The sequence below is a fragment of the Grus americana genome, chromosome 16 (genome assembly GCF_028858705.1).
Source record: "Grus americana isolate bGruAme1 chromosome 16, bGruAme1.mat, whole genome shotgun sequence".
Taxonomy (NCBI): Eukaryota; Metazoa; Chordata; class Aves; order Gruiformes; family Gruidae; genus Grus; species Grus americana.
This window is the reverse complement of record NC_072867.1, coordinates 7,930,397-7,936,396: the sequence shown is the minus strand read 5'-3', so window position 1 is coordinate 7,936,396 and position 6,000 is coordinate 7,930,397.

Below are 6,000 nucleotides of genomic sequence, written 5' to 3'. Positions count from 1 at the left end.
AAACATTCACATCCTCTATTTCTGTCTTTTATAAAAGGCAGGCTGTGTCTTATTATCATCAAGGAAAAAGTAAACAAATGTAATTTAATCAGTTCTGTCTTTCGTTGATTTGCATCAGCAAGAATAAAAGACAAAGGCAGAAGGGAAAACAGCAGCTTTGTGCTAAAAGTTTGAATGCACAAAATACTTCTTTCTCCAGCTGTCAAACATTAAAAAACGCTATGCGTACCAGTAATAATAAAAGTGTCAAACAATTGACCACAATAGGAATCACAATGCTTCATTAAAAGCTCTAAAGCAGAGCAGAAAAGCTCCCAGCCATTCGTTAAACAGAACTAAATGCTAAGATACTTTCAAAAAGTGCCAGAAGATGCTTTCATCTAGTCTAGTCAGTCAGATAAATGTCTCCTTGCTTACTTCAGCCCGGTCTTGGAGCTCACACGGATTCAGCAGTAACAGCTGTATGTGCCACTAACTTTCCTGAGACTGGGGCATCTCTCAGTAAAACAGAAAAGGTTAATGTCCTTTCCAGTGATCAGGCCTTCATTCCATGTGGTGCATGGATATAATCAGCGATTTTGTATTTACATATGTAATTATGTATTATTTGGAGAACCTAACCTATTTGTTCAGCTGACAGGCGATGTTGTGATAAGGAATTTCAGCAGACAGGATATTTATAGACCCTTTATCTCTACGTACAATCAGAACTAAAATGTCAAACAATAACCCGAATGAAGGGTTGTTTCAGTTCAACTTTTCTCCATTGTTGCTTTTCCTTTTTTTTTTTCCTCCCTCTGTCTGGTTACTGCCTAAAACTTGGCAGTGAGAAAAAAATAAGGGAATGTGACTCACGCTGACAACTTCATTTGCTGTAAGAGACCTCAGTAATTGCTCTAACCCACTTACAGGAAAGCTACCCCTCCTCTTTCTCTCATCCTCCACCCTTAGATAGACAGAGGCCATATTTGTAACAGGAGCAGCCTGGCTGATCTCAGAGGTCATGCTATCACTTATGAAGTAACCGGGCCTCTTTCTTTTCACTTTTCTTCTGGATTCAAGTTAACCCCTCACAAGAACTTAAAGCAGCTTCAGCTTACGGAGCAGCTTCCTGCCACAGATTTCTCATGAACCTAAGAACAAGGGTTTCCAAAGGACTTGCAGCTCAAATGCGGGAGGGTTGAAGTGGCTGCTCCCACGACATGCACCAGCTTGGCAGCGGCACCACAGCTCCAGGATAAAGCTACCGAGCAGTCAAACAATTGTCACCTTTTCTTATGGGATGGGGGCAGGGGATGGTAAATAGGAACAGGAGAAGAATCAGGACAGATGCTTATGCAGCACTCTACCAAAATATATTTTCATTTTTAATTACATAATCAACATAATGAGAGTGGCATTCGTAGTGAGGGGGCGGAACAGATGGCAAAGACTTAGTTTTCAGCAAGACATTAATTAACAACAACTCTGGTTTCTGCTAGAAAAGGGGGTTTGTTCTGCTGTAGCAGGGTTAAGATGGGTGCTTACTACATAGGACAAAACTCAGTTTCCAAACACAGAATTGTGATCTCTTCCCCTACCCACGTCCCTGTTGAAATTTCCAGGATACTCTCTGAAACACACCAACACCCTGCATGCAAAGCCTTATTAAAAATCAACACAAGTTTGAGTCCTAGCAGTAGCTTGGGATTCTCCTTACAAACACTTTTGAATGCTCTGTAGACATATAAATACAAGAAGAGAAGGGAAGAAGAGTTAATACAATTAAAGTGAGAGCACTTAAGCCGCAGGTGAGGCTTGTGTAATATATAGCAGCTTCACAGAGATGTTAAAAAGTTAAAGCTTTCTTAGATACTCCGCATGAAGTTCCCTCTCCTTTTTCCTCTGTTCCACACACTTGGACTTAACATCTTCAGCACACTGATGCAGCTGAGTTGGAAAGAGCTATCCCAAGAAGGACTGAAACAGAAAGTAGCTATGAAAGATATTTATTAAAGCCACAGGCAGAGAATACATCACCCAGACACAATGAATAGGGAAATAGCACATGCAGCCGAAAAGTCTAGCCTCTATTTTTCAGCTGATAAGCTGGCTGGACAGCCAGGCACACTGAACAGCCCACAAACCCCCAGCTCTTCCCTCCTTGTGCTGCCAGGTGATGTGAGATTGCTTTTCCCTGCTTTGCATTCACTGTCAGAGGCTCTCCAGAGTCACACGCCCAAGTCCTGCAGAGGCCTGTGGGCCACATTCCTCTGGGGATTACATCCATCCCCAGGAGGAGAGAGGGAAAAGAGATGCAGGCCAAAAGGGATGGGCACACAGTGCCGAGGGAGGAGCTGGGCGAGGGAGAGGAAGGAACTGTGCTGTACAGAATGTCAAGATGAATATAGGCAGGAGCTGGAGGACAGTACTGCAGGAAAGGGAGAGATATATAGCAGTCATATACTGTAACAATATAATATAAAATAGGGCAACAGGGCACCTAGATTCATCCGTTGTGGAGCTTGGAAATGAACCCATTATACCCACGTCTCAACACTCATCTCTGTGCTGCCAGCAAATATCTAACAGCTGACAAGAAACGTCTCTGCCCATTCTAGTGACATGCACATCTAGAAAGGATGCTTTTCCATTACTCCCACTTACTCCATGCAGGCAGTAGATGGTTGTGGGTCTGTGCTGCAAGCTGTAAATCATGCCCCTACCCATTACCCAGGGGGAGTGAAGGATACGATAGCAGATGATTTTTTATTTTCTTTCAATGTGTGTGTTAAAAACATAGTTGGGATGGAGTTAAATATTACATTACAGGAATATTACAGTTATGAAGTCCAACACTAAAAAATGAGTATACGCCTGAACTAAGAATGTCTGTTCCACCTTTCAGCAGCTAATATAATTCAAAATACCAGGTCAGGCTCCCATGCCATATTGCTCTCAGCCATAAGAAAATGCATCTTGACATTGTTGTACTGAGCATAACTAACCTGCAGAATTGCACACAACTTGGGCCTCCATCAGTTCACGTTGTGTTAAACCAGAAATGGGCCACAGGGAGGAACTCAGTAACTTGCATAAATCAGATGGTAGAAATTCTTTGCAGGATGATTTTTAGGAGAAGTGCCAGATATCACCAAAACTGTGCTTAGGAGGTGCAAAGTAGAGGAAAGAAAAGAACACAAAAAAATTATATTCTGCTTAGCCTGTCCTCCTTTTGCAGGGGTTAAGAGGGAGATGTGAGCATCAACAGAACTGGATTTGTACTTACGGCTACTTTATTGGGAGAAGGGCGACTAAAACCCCTTTGCAGATATTACCTTTAAAAACATAAAATCAACACAACAAAAAATTAACTCTTCAAGCAAAAACAAAAAGAAAAGCAACCAACGGATGCACAGACAAGCACTGACTTCAGTGGAGCTGCAAGGCTGAATTTGGCTTGAATTCTGTGAAGTACTTTCAAAGCAGGAGCATACTGCATACAAATGAGCGTTAAATAATTCGCATCATTAAGAGAGCTCTGAGCAGCTCATCTGGACTTTGAAAAAAGCTAAAGCAAATGTACATTGTTTGAATACCATTAGGGACAGTCACTAACTAGCATTAAGACATCTACAGTATTGACAGTGCTGTAATGAGAGACCCATCCTCCTCTCCAGGTTATTTTCTTTATTGATTTGCAGAATTACTTACACACAAGCTTTAAAGTGCCACAGAGCTCAGCAACTCATGTAGGAATACCCATTAAAGAACTATACAATTTCTTTTTTATATCGCATCTTTTAATTTTGGTTTTTAGAAACATAGTCCTGTTTGTTTGGTGTATATACCATAGACAATTTAAATACCAATGTATATCAAAGAAACAAAAGCACAAATAGGTAAATGGATTTATCCAGGGTGACACAGAAGGACATAATGTAACAGAAACAGACTAAAGGGTCTGGATGCCCAGTTTCCTGGTTTAGTCATTTCACTCGATCAGCTCTAAGCACAGCTGCTGCAGGACTAGCAATACCATATCTCAAATGCTTGAAAATGTATTTCAGAAGTAGCAGGGACAGTATAGAACAGATCAGGTGAAGACAGCAAGTTGTGCAAAGAATCAAAGGTACAATATAGTTTAATATGGTTGAAGGTATTCACGTGCCAGAGCTGCAGGAGTTGACGAGTGATGGAATACGGAGAGCTAAATATGTGCAGCAAAGTGCATAGGGGGAGGCAGGGGCAGGCAACAGCCTACAGGCAGTTGAAGGGGAGCTGGAAGGAATCTCTAATGAAGGCAGAAATCGTTCTGGGTGACTCAGAATATTGGTATTCACAAAGAGAATTGAGAACAGGCAAAAATAAATAAAGCTGAAAGCAAAATGCAAAGGCCAAATCCCTCTCAATAGCCAGAACACTGATATAATCTGAGCAACCAAACAACAGGTCCTTGTGAAAACCTCTCTCTGGCTACTTCCTGCACACCAGCCTCTCTCCACGGCTGGCAATGGCTGCAAGCAGCTCCCACTGCCCAAGCCAGGGAGTTTTGCAGGCTGCTGTTGTACCGACACCATTTTTCTTGCAAAACACAGCCCTGGTGGTCTCTCCTCCACACCCCCAGCCCTTGGCTTCCCTGTGACATCTCAACTAGTGCATTGTGTAACTTCACACACTTCCCTTGAGCTCTGAGCAGCTCAGCTCGGCTTTCATTAGCTGCCAGCTTTTTTGTACATGTCACAAGCACACACATCCGTCACTGACAGATTCCAAGTTGCAGTAGTTTTATTTATGAGTGGATTTATGCTAGCCAACTTCCAGATCTTGCTGCCATCAGCCCAAAATGTATGCAGGCAGCATTTAACTAAAAACCCAAGTTCTACAAGTTTTACAGTGAAGACTGAAAAACAGATTAGTTTCTATTTTTTCTACGTGTGATGGCTTTTTGCCTTTCTTTTTTAATATTTCATTAAAGAGTAGTCAAAGAACTTACAGATATATATTGGAACTGAGATCAGTAAGACTGAAGTACAGGAAAGACTTCCTGACAGTGAGATCTATTAGTCAATGGAGCAGTCTCCCAAAGGAGGCAGTGGGAGCACAAGAAGTGCTTTAGCAGAGCCAGTATAAGTGCTCCAAGTGATGCAGCCAACTCCTAAAGGACTGCCATGAGACACACGGCCTTCAGCAATGCAGGATGCCTGCCATTAGCCTGCTAATGCACATCCTGGCTTGGCCTATTACTATTTGGGAATAGCTCATTGACTTAAAAATTTCATTAACAAGAAAATATTAGAAGACAATTTTCTGAGGGCAGGGGCAGGCCTTTGCAACATATCTTCCCATTACAAAAGGTGATTATTAGTAGGGAGAAGAAATGAACAGGTTTTATTAGTATTTGTCCATTAACGTTTCCTTAAACTACTTCAAAGTAAAAAATACTAAATTGGATGGATCCCCCATCTCTTTTACCCTGCAGAAACCAACCACTTCCTAATCTCTTGCTAGGATTAACAAATAAATAAATAAAAAGTAACAGACACCAGTTACAAAGGGGCTTAAGACTGAGAATACAGATACATAATTTTTTTACCTTAGAAAGACAAAATCGAGATAAAAAATTGAGACACTACAATTAAGGCAAACCCCCCCCCCCAGCCTCAAACATTTCCAGGAGGAAGAAAATAATGGGGGGGGGGGAATTAAACTATTTTTCAAGGGGTTTAATGTCAGTCCAAAACCAAGGACCTGAAATGCATCCCTCATAATCCTCTGGTTAGTATACAGTGCACTGTGTAGCAGGAACATTGTTTCAATGGTTCAAGCAATCACTTCCAAACACCCTTTATTTAGACTTTAAATGTAACCTTAATACTGAATGTCTAGGGTTTGATATTTACTTTAGTATCTTCATCAATCACTAATACAGGCAATCAGCTTTAGATCTCTAGTAAGAGGAAGGTCTGTCCATGTATGATTTGATATTTCTAACATTTTGAAGAGATGAAAATCCATTGA